This window comes from Brachyistius frenatus, unplaced genomic scaffold (genome assembly GCF_029030835.1).
Source record: "Brachyistius frenatus isolate BFR_SWC_R1_liver_20210118 unplaced genomic scaffold, ASM2903083v1 Contig_98, whole genome shotgun sequence".
Classification (NCBI taxonomy): domain Eukaryota; kingdom Metazoa; phylum Chordata; class Actinopteri; family Embiotocidae; genus Brachyistius; species Brachyistius frenatus.
The window spans coordinates 180,731-195,588 of NW_027210697.1; the positions used below are offsets into that span (position 1 = coordinate 180,731).

At 41.5% G+C, this 14,858-nt stretch overlaps 1 protein-coding gene across 1 annotated transcript in view; it reads right to left on the reverse strand.

Annotated features, from left to right (window-relative positions):
• cenpp (centromere protein P) overlaps window positions 1–14,858 on the reverse strand; it is a 79,867-nt gene that overhangs the window by 40,781 nt on the left and 24,228 nt on the right. The window lies entirely within an intron of this gene.

Below are 14,858 nucleotides of genomic sequence, written 5' to 3' on the forward strand. Positions count from 1 at the left end.
TAAAACAGAAAACCTGGATATACTCCCACTGAAGCAAAAAACACCAGCTGTTTGTCATTTTTGATAGAAATAATAAAAAAAAATGCTACTAATAATATCAATAAATCAATGTTTCAGCCCTAATTCTTAGCTCAATTTCCGTGATATTGTCCTTAGAAATATAATTACAGGTTCTGATCATGTCCGAGATAAACGTGAGTCTTCCACTGGTGTTCCAGGTAAATGTTATCTCTGGAACCAGTGTTGGTTTCTCTTGAATGAGGCGGATAAAGAGCAGGTCGGCTGTTCTTACATCCACCAGCAGATGTCGTCACTGCACAATAAAAAGTTACAGGCAGTTCTCTTGGTGTCAGTGGATTTCTGGAGTTCAATCTACAAGTGATTGGTGGAGATGTAAATTTGGTCTATTACTACCAAAAAAACACTGTAAAACACAGTGCTTAAAGTCGTTGTTCGATATTTCTTATAGCTCACATAAGAAAGGTTTTAATACCGTCGAACAATGATGTATTTAAAGATGGAGCCACTGAAGCTACTGGCAGGGTTGAAGGTCGCAGCCTTGAATCGGGCCTGTGGTACCATGTATTATATCCAGTCCTGGATCACAGGCATAATTTGTTGCTGAAACAATCTCTACAACACAAACTAATTTTGAGAAATATGCTTACACACTTCACATTGCACAATCAGACAAGATCACCAGCGTCATGTAAGTACAGCAAATATTAAGTTGGAAACGGCATCAGTTCAGCACAAAGACGGGAAAATCACAGGATACAACTGACCTGTCGTCTCGTACAACATCCAGCGATCTACATTGTCACTGTTTTGTTTATGGAGTACGTTGTATGCCCGAAAGTGTTGACAGAAACAATTCAAAACAAGTGAAACACACACAGGGGGAAATGATGAATGCGATGAAACCTATGTGAAGACATGATGTGTGTGTGTGTGTGCGTGTGTGTGTGTGTGTGTGTGTGTGTGTGTGTGTGTGTGTGTGTTTTCTTTGCCCTCTCGGGCTGTCTGGGAGGCCAAACGGCAGCCAGCTCCCGCAGACTCCCAGAAACTCAACACCTGCTCGGCTGCCTTCACCAGAACGGTCTCTGAAAACCGGTAATCTACCGTTGAAGGGAAACGAGGCCGAGCTGCAGCGTACGACGCGGCGCTGCCGACGGTTTGCTTCTCGACTGGTTTGTCGTTTTAAATGAAGCCTTGTTGTGTTGTGGGTGGAGGAGGAGGAGGAGGAGGAGGAGGAGGAGGAGGAGGAGGAGGAGGAGGAGGAGGTGGGGTGGGGGTGGGGGGGGGGGCTGCCTCTCTCTCTCTGTCTCCAGGAAACATATGGAACAGATCTGCCGGTTGGCCAGGCCTCATTCTGCCACGTCTCACAGCCACACACACACACACACACACACACACACACACACACACACACACACACACACACACACACACACACACACACACACACACACACACACACACGCGCGCTCCTGACTCCAGGGCTTTTACCTCTCTTCACCCTCTGCTTATATGCCTCTTACTTTTTTTTTTTCTACTTTATTCCTGTCTTCTACTTTCTCCTCCATCGATGACTTCACTCCACCAGCCTCCTACTCAGCACAGACGGACCTTTCAGCTGGTGAAGTTAGTCAGACAAATAAACAGATAAACACGAAGGGTATGCGCTACCTGTAAACATAGAGGAGTCACATCAGCGATGCCCGGAGCCTGCTGCCGCCTCCTTCAACGCGTCGGGCTCATAAGAGCTTAATTGAAATAAAGCCTTCTTTTCCCTGAGCTCATTTCTACTAACTGCTTCAGTCAGCGTCCAGAAATCCACAGAGTGTCAGTCACAACGCCATCAGTCCTTGTCGGTTAAATCTGTCACACGTCTGTAATTACAAAGTTTTCCACAGCATCGGATGGTGACGCTCTCCTGATATAAAAAAGAGCACCTTCTCCAACATCACATTTGTTTAGTACTAAAAAAAACTAAGGCAAGAAGTTGATTGATTACACTTCCTGTTATTATTATTATGCTGATTAATAAGGGCAGCACATCAAAATGCTGTGAAAAGGTTTGTACCGAGCGGATTTTTAAATCATCAATAAATAGCGTTAATCGTCAAATAGTTCAGAGCTGTTATCAAATAGTATTTTTGCTTGAAATGCACACGTCTTTAATAATTGATAAATGCATTAAATCAGGTTCCACATAAGTTGAAAAAACAGATTGCATCAGTGAAAAAGTCTCGATCCGTCTTAACGTCTTAACTTTTGACGTTTTTATTGATCCACTGTTCATCATGTTCTGCTGCATTTCTTTCCTTAATTCTAATCGGCTATGATGTTGTAATATTCCCAACAGGATTAGTATCAGTCTCATCGGTTTTTTTTTTTACCTCCTTTCTTTGGCTTCTTCTTCACCAGGCTTCAATACGCTCTTTTTTTCAGGTGAAAAACCGATGGATTTTCTCCTTTTCCTTTTTTTGAGGGGGGGATAAAAACTGTAAATCTGTGATATGTGCTGGATTTATTGCTTCGTCGCAGACACGTTTCCACTTTGAAGGCTGTTTAGCTGCCCGGAGAAATAAATCAACTGTCCCTCGCTGCAGCTCAAATATTTCAAATCCAAGAACAACAAATTTAGATCACTTTTCCACACTTCTATCCTTTCCTGCCTTTCAGACCTGCCTTGCCCATCAAACGGCCTTATTAGACGCCATATTCGACTTCGATGCTGAAACAACTGTGGATGTTGACCTCTAGGTGGTGTTAAGGTCCAGCAGCTCCACAGATGGAGCGTACCAACTGAATCCACTGAACCAGCCAAAACAAAGTGCAAGCGAAGGACCTGAAATCCAACCTCACCATTGTTTACTACTCCTAAAACCTCAGTTAGTGTCAGAAATACCGTTTGGAAAGTTCATAATCCAATCCGACTCGTCGTAAATGACTTTAAACTGACAGCTATGGAGGTTTTACTTTCAAACTTGGACGCATTTCTGAGCTGGAGGGAACAAAATGAGACTCCACGCTGCTGAATTGGAGTTTGCTGATAATTAGCTCTCTGATGCCCAAAGTGTCAAAAATATTTTCCATCAAAGAAACATTGGAAGAAATTTGGGGGATTTCACGGCTTGCCATTTTTAAAATCAATTTTGACATGTTTGTCTTCGGAGGATACAGTGAATGGTCCTGATTATGCTGTGAGACTGGAAGAAGCTGGTTAGAGGCCAACGCGAGAGGCAGAGGAGGCACAGAAGGAGCTCAGGTTCCCCGAGTATAAACGGAGGACTGAGCGGCCAATGGTATGGTCATTAAGCAGCAGAGGGCCACTCTGATTGGACGCCATGAAACCTCATCAATCACTTAACAACTCGCTGAAGAATTCAAGGCGACTTGAAATATCACTCGACCCTCTAATTCACACTAACTTTCCAGGATGAAGTGTGCCAGTGTTTCTTTTTTCAAAGCCGACGCTCCAACTTTTAAAAGACTTCGACACCAAATCTGCCCAACAAGCACGCTTCTTACCGATATCTCAAGCAGCAGATGAATGTGGCTCGAAACAATAAGGAGCCCAAACAGCCGCCACCAGGGACCCCTACAATGCATCAGATGAGAGTCACATGACCACCTATAGGTCAGTGATAACCACTCATTACCCGAGAATTGGGTGTGCACAGCTGTGGTGAGCAAGGTATCTGTGAACAAACAAGTTTATGTAATTATCTTCCGGTTCATCTGCCTTTTTTCTTCGAAATAAGTTTGTCTCAGCTGGAGTGAGTGTTCCCAGCTCTAACTAACTTGGTGAGTACAATGCTACTATTACTCATAATAATAAAACAATTTTTATAATTGGTCTAAACCATGCAAATAAAACTCAGTATGTCATAAAACAGAATTTTCCTTCACTTACATTATTAATGACTTGGATCAATGACAATAATTGATATTGGATCATTTTGTGCTGATACATACGCATGTTGTTCGGGGCCAACATTCACATTTGGCTTAACAATCATGACAAGTAAAATCTAGCCAATTAAAAGGAAAACCTATGAAATCAGAAAACACACCGATTTCTTTCTACTTTTTGCCGCGCGCACACACACACACACACACACACACACACACACACACACACACACACACACACACACACACACACACACACACACACACACACACACACACACACACACACACAGTTTTTGACAAATTAAAATAATCATTTTTGAAAATTGTTTCCAGAACGAGTACACCTGAAAAAAAAAAGAAGCCTTTTAGAGCTCAGACTTTGGATTTGGTTCTGGACGGCCACACCTGTGTACTACAATAACACTGCTACCTTATCCAACTGCATATTTCAGTCTTGCCAACTTAAAATGACTTACAAGAGGGTTTAGTTGATTATTGTTATAATTTGTGCTTCGTGCAGTCGAATTTGAGCTATCTTCTCGGTAACAAAGACGGCACAGTACGCAGCACAAACGCTTTCATGTCTTAAAGCCCCAAAGAATCACGGGACAAAGTTGTGATCAATGGTCAGAGTAGAAGAAAACTAAAATCGTTTTGACTATGATTGCAAAGTCTTCACAAGGACAAGTAAAAAGGGATTTAGGTTGTTTATTGGTTCACATAAGGGGAAAAACATTGCAATGTTTTTGTTTTTATGGTCGGGATACAAAGTCCTTTTTTCTGTTTAACGAGTCTGAGCTTCAAACCACACACATACACACACATCACAGATTGTCATTAGTTTATTGAAGAACCTCTGTTCCCCGCTAGCACATCCTCAAATTGTTTTTTTTTTGTGTGCATGGCAAATCCTGAAGCGTTACTGCCGACAAGACCAAACAACTAATGAGGCACGCAGTCTCCCCGGACTGCTGCAGACGCTTTCAGAGAGGAATCAAACACTTCAGGATGCCAGAATCACAGCAACTCTCAAAAGTTGGGGGAAAATTGGACATTTGGGCTGTCAGAGCTCACTCGACGCACATTTACCATCCAAAAACACACACACACACACACACACACACAAAGCAGAAACATACACCACCAGCTCATCCAGAGCAGAGCTGAGGCTAAACGAGGCCAGAGAAATTAAAATGTTTAGAGGCGAGGGCTGAAAGACCTGTTTGTTCATGTGAGAGAATCCCAGCAGTGATGCTTTCTTCAGGGAAAAGACTGACATGAAAAATGAGCAGCACGGATGACGAGCCAGTTACTGTCTGGATCTGGAGTGGAAAAACCTGGCCTGTGATGAATGTGTGTGAGAGAGGGTGTGTGTGTGTGTGTGTGTGTGTGTGTGTGTGTGTGTGTGTGTGTGTGTGTGTGTGTGTGTGTGTGTGTGTGTGTGTGTGTGTGTGTGTGTGGCTGTGAGAGAGAAAGAAAAGACAGTGTGCAGATGTAACTGGGAGCAATACAATAGTCCAAACTATTAAAAGTAAAAGAAGTAAAATCTCATCTGAAAACAAATGAAAAATTGGTTGCTTTGATTTTAAATGAGTTTCCACCCTGAAACAAGTGGAATGATTTTTGTCTTCCCAACACTTTGAACCATTAAACGATCGTTACTGTTCTGTCATTCAGGACAGATCAGAAAAAAAAAAAAACCTGTTGTACCAGCTGAATGTCAATTTGTTCTTATGTTTGACTATAAACAATAACAATGTTATATCCATAGACTGTAGATAAAAGTGGACGTAGGTTCCGGGTCTAAAAAGTGAGGCCGATGCGGAAGCGCCTTAAGCTGCAATACCACCGAGTACCAGTAGGGGTCGGCTCATAAAGTTTTCGGCTCCCATTCAACTTCTCTCATGAAATTCAAGGTAGAGTTTTCGATGTTGTTAGTTAAAGTCACGCCTTCTTATTCGTTTTTTTGGCGGTGCATCTGAAAATAATCCCGTCATTAATTAGAAAATGAAGTCGAAACCGCTCTGAACTAGCAAGATGGCGACAGCCAATATCTGAACGAGAGGTCTCAATCACAGCTGTTCACAAACCAACAGGTGATGTCACTGTTGGAGGCAGCTTAGTTACAAAGAGTTGCTTTCACTCTAATCTCCTCATCTTGTTCACTCTCCTGCCAAAACTACATCTCTGGTAAGTGGCATGTAATCATAGTGAGGTCTTTTCCTGCTGCACTGTTCCTTTAAAAGTGAAGAGAGACAAACGGCAGACTGCTGACAGAAATTAGGAAACTCACTTTAAAGACAGTATAACACAGTTATCAATGACGGCAATAATCATTTACTGCTCCAGTTTGAGATGCTGTAGTCATAAATAATAACAACATCCACAAAACCCAACTTCACACAACCTGCAAAGGAAGGCGGAAATCTTTACTGAATGGTTGTGAGTCGTTTATCCAGAAGAAGGACAGATAGATAGGATAGACTTTTGATAAATAGACTTTTAAACTGATTTATTGGGTATTTGTCAGAATGTGACACAATAACAGTGAAGTGAATATTGCGATATTTGACTTTCAGTATTTCTATCCAGCATTCATAGATTTCCGGGGTTGATTTGGACGGGTTTTGTATACATGAATCAACCAAAGAGGACACGAGTACTGCTGCTTTTATCACAGCCAAGAAATAACAGACTGGATTTGAGTGATTAAGGCTTAAAAGATTATTCCTACACTCACTTCATACTGTCCTAAATCACAGCGCACGCCTGTAAAATCATTGAACAAAAAAACCCCCCAAAAAACTAATAGTGTAAGAACTGTAGTCAATTATAGAAATGGTCTTTTGCTAGTCATAAAAGCAAAAGCAAAAAAAAAAGTGAATTTCATGGTGATAAATTTATGCACAAAACTGCCTTAAAAAAATTTGACGGTATGCTGTGGCATTACTAAAGGCGTGAGGACAGACAGGAGAGCAGAAATGAGAGAAACAGGCATAAAAATCTAGAGACAGACGGTCGTAGCCCGAATCACAGACGCTGTTATTTTAGCCAGTAGCGATTTTAAGGCCAGAGCTTTTGAAGAGCAGTCCAATAAAAAGAGATTTTATCCAGATGCAGGCGACTGCTGAGGAGACAGTCGTGTTCTCCTCATCAAAATTAGCACAGAAGGAAACATTCAAGACCACAATGTCCTATTAAACAGACATAATTACATTAACATGGGAACTTCCCAGAATTCCCCTGCTTCCACGAACACATGAAAAACACATCGACTCCAACCGCAAACAATAATAGAGATGAACTGTAACTGTACTAGGTAGAAAACGGAGTCAGCTACTGTACCACTAGATGAGTTTGAGGTATGATTCATCCAAAGAGAGAGAGAAAAAAAGGACAACATAGCGTTTTCACAGGCCAATACAGTTCAGCACATCAGCGCCGTGACCTTAAAACTGGAGCAGAATTAAAATACTCAACAAACAAGCAATAAGTCGATTTATCAACTAATCAAAAGAAAATGAGTTACGGATGAATTAATCACATTTAGTCTCCCCCTCTTGTCTTAAATAAGGTCAAATAAGGTTTTTTTTCTGCTCTGTGTACGATACAACACTGATTGGCTGTATTATAGTACTATAGACCGATACAACAAGGGTATCTCATCAATGATTAAAAAAAAAAAAAGAATTATAAAATATACATTTCTCCTTATTTATTCTCCAAAGAGAACATAGTACAAGTGATTTACAGACTACAGACATATTTTAAACCAGAAAAAACAACAACATTGTGATCTAAGAATCATGTACTTACTTCTCAGTAGAAAAGAAATTATAATAATTTTGACTAAAATTGTGCAGCCCTTCTGAAATCAAGCTTCATGTTGTGGCGATAACACCTGATAGGATAGTGAGTGACTCTGTAACAGCAAACAATTTGACAATTTTTCAAAAACAAAAGTCATAAGTTAAGTTTAGACGTAAAAGAAACAAAAGGCTGAATGATTGATGTTCCCCGAGCTCTTATTGACAAATCCTTGTTACTTTGACTCATTCCAGTAACACAGATTCATGTTTAGGAGCATCGGATCCAACAATGATTTATGGTACCGGGAACACATGTTGACAATGAGTTCCCTCTGTTATTATCCCTCTCATCAGGCTCTATGTCACACAGGGTCCCTTGGAGCTGTATGAACGTCACACCCTGTGTCTTCTGGTTGATAAAGATGGTAAATGAAAGCTGGGAGGGACGAGACAAATGAATCTGAAAACACCAGGGGGACGCTGGAATTATCAAGGGCTCGCTGTTAGAATTTAAACACATTGAAAAAGAGCACAAATCTTTTTTTTTTTCTTTTAATCCAATGCTTGAACTGTCCCCCACTTTCTGTCTGGGAGAGGGAAAATGCTAGGAATGCTGGGATAACAAATCCAGTAGTCATCAGAGAACAGGGAACAACCATCCAATACCCCTGCACACTGGAACCCACTCAGCCAGTAATACTCTCCATATGTCTCATACTGGTTTAGTCCGAATCATCATGTACCAGTTGACAGTTTTAATCAGAGACGAGTTCTTGTCCAGCACCAACAACGAGACGCCGCTGACACGACGCAGCACCAACACAGTGAAAAAACAAAAAGAGACGCTCAGACGGAGCAAATGCACGTGTTTTATTTTGCCAAAATATCTGCTGGACACAGGCTGTAAAAAGAAAAAAAAATAGGTCTCTTCACTGGTGCATCTCTTTGCTATAAAACAAATCAGTACCGGTTACCAACGTTGCAACCAACGGGCGCGTTGTTGTGCTGGCATGTTGTCATGTGCCATCGTATCACACTTCAGGTTGTTTGCAGCGAAGGTTTTCCTACAGACGCCACAGCAGAACACAGTGTTGACAGTCTGACTCAGGGGGACGAATTCATGCTGCACTTCCCCCACGATTATCAAAGAAAACCCTCCTGGTTGCGGGTCTCACCTAATATGCATTTTCGGTTTTGGTCAGTGATGTTAATGCCCCTCGGAAACTTAAATGTCACTCAAAACCTTCTCCATTTTCATTGCTTAAATGCGGTAGGATTCCTGAAATATTTCAAGGGTCTCCGTTGCTGATTTCCAGAGTTTGACACAAAATGTGACTTTTGCCCCTCCCGGTCATGTCCAAGGAGAAATCACAGACGCACCTGGACCTCACAAAATCATGAGTAACTCAGGTGCTGATTTTGATCAAGCGATAAAACTTGGAGCACTTACTCACGAAGGTTACAGCATGTTTGTGCTCCGTGTGCATCAAGGTGCTGCGCACCGTTTGCACGCAACGGGGGGGCAGTGTCAGCATTTTCTAATCCGGCCTTGTATAGGCAAATAATGTATCTTGATTATGTGTGAAAAAAATATTATACAACAACTATTACATGTTATAAAAAATACAACACTGGCAACGTAGCTTAAAAATGAATGTAATCCCACACTCTGCTGTGGAGTTGTCTTTACTACCGCTAGAGACGGAAGTCATTTCGCTAGTTAATAGTGGTTTCACAAAAATTTTCATATCAGTTTTGTGGTCACAGTTTTCGGTTGAGTTTGGTGCATTCGTGGCTTTTCGCGTACACAGCTAAGTTACTTGGTTACATAAAGAAACAATAGAGATAAGAAAAATCACAGCACCACATTAGAGTTCATAGATTTTAATAGTATCTATTCAACAGTTATTGTTTTACTTCCTTCAATGCAAATGAGGTTTCCGTTATTATTACTGCTGCCTTGTATGAGTGGGTGGGTGAGTGAGTGGGTGGACGGCTGCTAGTGCCTCTCTGTTTAAGGGAGTACTATCATCCTGGTGAAGGACAATTTCAGGAATCCTGAATTTGACAAGACAAGCGTGAAAGCCTATAAACTAAACTCTGCATGAACACTAACAGGCTAGATGTGGCATTTATCCCATAATCCACCTATTAAAGTTGACCAGTCACCGATGACTTTATTCTGACTTAAGTATGCTGAGAATCACAAACGAAAACAGAGTCTTAAATTAGACAAACTCAGTATATAAATATTCAAAGTCCTCTAGGTACACAAACAAAAGTGCTTCTTTCTGTACCTGCCAAAACCCTTTCTGGTGGAATCTACTGGAAAACCCTCCTCCACGGGTGTTAAGGTGTTTTGTTGGGGTGGGGGTGGGGGGCTGACAGTAAATCCCGTGCTGGGATAAGCGCTTCCAGGCTTAGAGAACCACGAAGGGCTCTCCGCAGTAAACAGTCAGCAGCTACACACAGACAGCCGATCCCCGATATGTCCACAACATGACACGAACCAAAGATCGCGTATAATTCGCCGCAGCTGAATTCAACGGCTCTGGATGGAGTCTGAGGCGAAAAAAAAAAAGAAGCCAGGACCGAACCAGATGAGATGGGTGGAGTGAACGAGTCTAATATTCCTGAAGGCAAATGAATATGTTGGACTGAGTGTACAATAAAACAAAACGGGGACAAGTACGCATTAAACTCAGCATGTGGATTTTCTTCCAAACTCAAAACAACAGCATTCTGGCACGAGATCACCCGTCATATCAAACTTACTGGGAGGTAATTGAAAGCACGTTCCAGAGCAGGCCAGATGTCAGTTCCTGCACCTACACCGGCTTCAACCTTTCAGCAAGTTATCGGACGTCTCGCAGATAACAACTTGTGCAGCATGACAAATTTAAATTTTCGCTGTTGCACATACATCTGTATGAAAATTTAAATCACGGGCCTTCCTCCCATGATGCGTCGTCAACATCTGCTTTTCATCTGGCCGCGACAACAGGAACCATGCATAGACAGTGGGCACACTGCAGTTCCCAGCGGCACATCTCCAATACTAATGCCACGCACGACAGGAAACCAATCTGACAAACCAATGAGCTCCAAAATAAAACAAAAAAACAACAACTTTAAAACTTCTCTAAAATCCCCATGATAAAGATATAACGAGGAAATGTAAAGAAATGCAATACAGCCCTGCTATTTAACATCTGAACACCACAAAAATGTTGCAGAACCTAAAAACGAACCTGCTGTTTGTAAAACCGAAGTGGTGGTCTCCTTCTGGAGGCCGCAGCGGTTCTGTTTTAACCATCAGCTCGTCCTCGGGGACTGAATTCCAAGGCCGATCGCCAGGATTTGAACCGAGGACTCGACAGAAGGAAAAGGACTCACCTCGACAGTAAATAGGAAGACGGAGTTCTTCTTCTGCACCGGGGATTTAATTCCATGAGTTTATGTGGGGTGGGGGGGGGGGATATATATACCCACAGTAATACAGACCTAAGAAGTAATTTCATACAAGCAAACAAAACCTTGTTGAAAACATATTGTGCGGCTTACTCTTGATATTAGAGGAGTGAAGCACCGAGTTGATAAATTTAAAAGAGTCTTAACACTCTTCACCGTGGAGACGCACAGCTTATGTCCATGTCCCGACTGTCAGTCAAAGATCACTTTTAGACGTCATATGGGAGTACACAGAAGTGCGCGAAGGTCGTAGGCGCTTCAGATGTTCAGATTCCTCTCCGTCACACGTGACCACCAGAAAGGTGAACGATCTGCCAAAAATTCATTGGGGACAATCTTCAGCAACAAGAAGTCCTGCAACAGATGGTGTGACCTCCCCCAGAGCCCTGATCTCAAAATCAGAGTCAGTCTGGGATTACAGGAAGAGACGAGACCTGGAAGGACTGAATCCTGCTGCAAATTCTCCCAAGATGCCGTGTGTGAGTGCACCGAAGACAGCGGGGCTGAAGGTAAACTTGGTCCCACCAAGCACTAAGGTGATTCGTTTTTTTTTTTTTTTTTTCTGTTTGCTTACTTGTACTACGTTTACTGATAATTAGCGTTCTACTTTTCCATTCCTGGACGTGCAACAATGCCTCTTCTCTCTTCTAAATAATCACCAGACATTTGGAGAAGGCTTTAAGTGTATCCTTCGACTTTGTGCCGAGTGTGGAGCTCTAAGAACTACATCTGTTTCTGGTGTGAAATCACTCCATAGCAAATGTGGTAATTTTGGCAACAAGAGCAAACTTAATACGTGCAGAAAATGAAATAACCGCCCACACACACACACACACACACACACACACACACACACACACACACACACACACACACACACACACACACACACACACACACACACACAGGTCAGTTTCTAATACAGTATTCTGGTAATTCAGTATTACAATATGATGGAGCAATACTGAATGGTTACTGAAAGAGATCCAAAATGAGTTGAACCACATTATAATTAAATTGCGTCTCTTTCTAACCCCAACCCACCTTTTTTAAATTACACATTAATACTCCATTAATTCATTTTTGTCAAATAGCTAAATATTTCCTGGAAGCCGGCAGGTGGTCGGAGCAGACGGGTCAAACAAAAGACAAGTTTGACATCTGAGAGTTAGAGGTCACGACCCACACATGTGGTTAGGTTTAAGCATGTTGTTGGAGATCAGGGAAAGTTTGTAGTTTTAAATCTTTACAAAGTAAACATGTCCGCTGCATAGTGCTAAATGCTTTTTTCAAGAAACGCATATCTTTCCGTAACAATTGAACGGAAAGAGTTTATTTAGAATGACATGATCGATCAAATCTGACCTCAACTGACCCTCTTCCAAAGGCCAGCATCACTGATACTGTTACCACAAATAAATATCACTAACTGACTGCACCGTCAAATTAATAAGCTATGAGAGAAGAGTTGGGTCATTTTCTGCCGGTCAGTTTAATTCGTCCTCGTTTAGGTTCACAAGCAGCCTAATAAGGACTTGAAGGTAGGAGGTTTGCGTGAACCATTTAACTCTGAAAACATGTAACACTCATTACATAACAAGTCTGCGAGCTAAAATAAAATACCTCACCGTCAGATCTGCAGCTGCTGGCGGCTGCCCAGAGCTGGCGGGTGGCTATGTCACAAGCAAAACACACCGCTCTCCGCGGTGGGTTAGTACATCACGTCAGTTGTCAGCCAGACCCATGCAGACTGAGGCCGGTTAATGCCCGGCCAGGTGGTCCGCTGTGTACAAAGTCACTCTGCACTGAAAATGGGCGTCTGTGTGTGGAGTACATTCACTGACGTATGTTGTTTTGTCGAGGCTTGCATCAGTCTGCCCATACTTATCCGCTCACTTACACCTGTCCCAGTAAAAGAAAAACAAAAAACAACAACTGCTCACTGTCACATCCACCACAGCTGTCGTAAGAAATAAGGCAGATCAAGAAATTTACAGTTAAAATTATTGGGTTTATAAGAGAGAAAAAAAAGTGGAGAGTTCGGAGCAGCCGAGCTTCAGAATTACAACACTAACAAGTTACACGTTTTCTGAGTAACAGCATTTTATGACTCAAATCTACTCCAACAACAGAATGACTTTTTATTGGAATGTTTTATCTTCTTATCTGGATCAAGGACAATTGGTGTAATGAGCAAAGACTGCGAAAAACGTGTATTTACAGCTGTATATATAGAACCAGGTTGACCAGAAGAGTCCAAATGAAACACATCGACATATGTTGACACTGGTGTACTTAGATGTTACGGCACAGTATTCTGCTTCATCTGCTCCGTTCATCTCTTCTTCCTACTGGAATAATGAATCGCTCATTAATCACGTGTAAACAAATCCAGTCTGTCATTTTTGACAGTGGATAAGTTTCAAATAATGCAAAGAGTAATGGAACAAGCAGGAGCAGCAGCGGCGAGCTGTTCGATGAAGAGTTACGGGCAACGGGCTGCACGCCTCCAACTCCTCAGCAAGGTGAGTTTAAAACTACACACCTCAATGCTTTTATTGATTATTGCTGAGAGTGTGTCGGGTATCACTGCAAACAGATGTAGCAGTTGATCTGCTGTTGTATTTCAGATTAAGTACCCGCTCAACGAGTATTGATTTCTGCAACAACCGTAGTGGTTGGATGGAAAAGTTGGGAATTACGACTTTGAAGGTGTCAATATGCAACAAACAAACTTTTAGCTATTAAATAACTTTGGCCACATCTGATGATGCTTTCTCCGGGCATTTTCCAAAGCGCACGAAAATTGTACTTTAATTTATACACCCAAAGAATTTTTTTTATCAGACTGAATAAATAAAGTTTAACTAAGTATCGAAACAACCAACCAGGCTGGCCAACAGCGTACGGTGGCAATGATTGTTTCTCTGTTTAAAACTTGCTGACATCTTAAAAGGTGCCCTGTAGGGTTGCTGAACACTAGAGGCGCTACAGAGCAATATTTTATGAGAGGCTCCCCCTTTTGTTTGTATTGATGCGACGGGATACATATTCTTAACATCAGGTAAAATAACAGCACCAGTTGCTGGCAGCAAACTGCAAAGAAACTTTGTACTTCAGCAACAAAAGAAGTGAAGAAGAAGAAGACTGCAAGCTGGTAAACATTTAACAGACTGTAAACAATGCAAAATATATATATATATATATATATATATATATATATATATATATATATATATATATATATATATATATATACATATATATATATATATATATATATATATTTTAAATAGTCTTTGCAGATGTGTTGTGAGGAAGGAAATGTGTTCGGTGCGTTTGTTTGCCTTTTCTGAGCCAATTGCAACAAGGTGAAGGGTTTTCCATATATGTCCACTTCTGGTACACCAAAACAAGATTTTAAAAAGCTTCAGTCAATCTCACAAGCACATTAAGCGTGACAGGAACAGACCAACATGACAGGGATAATGTGTGTTTAGTGCATTGCCGTGGGTGGCTTTCCCAATTGGCTCACTTTACTGTGGAATGAGATAGCAGTGAAACACCCCGACAGACCAAACTGGTATAGAAAATTAGTGACAGTAAAAACATTCTCCAGTTACTGGCCCTCTTCCCAGAGTCATAAAAGTTTAA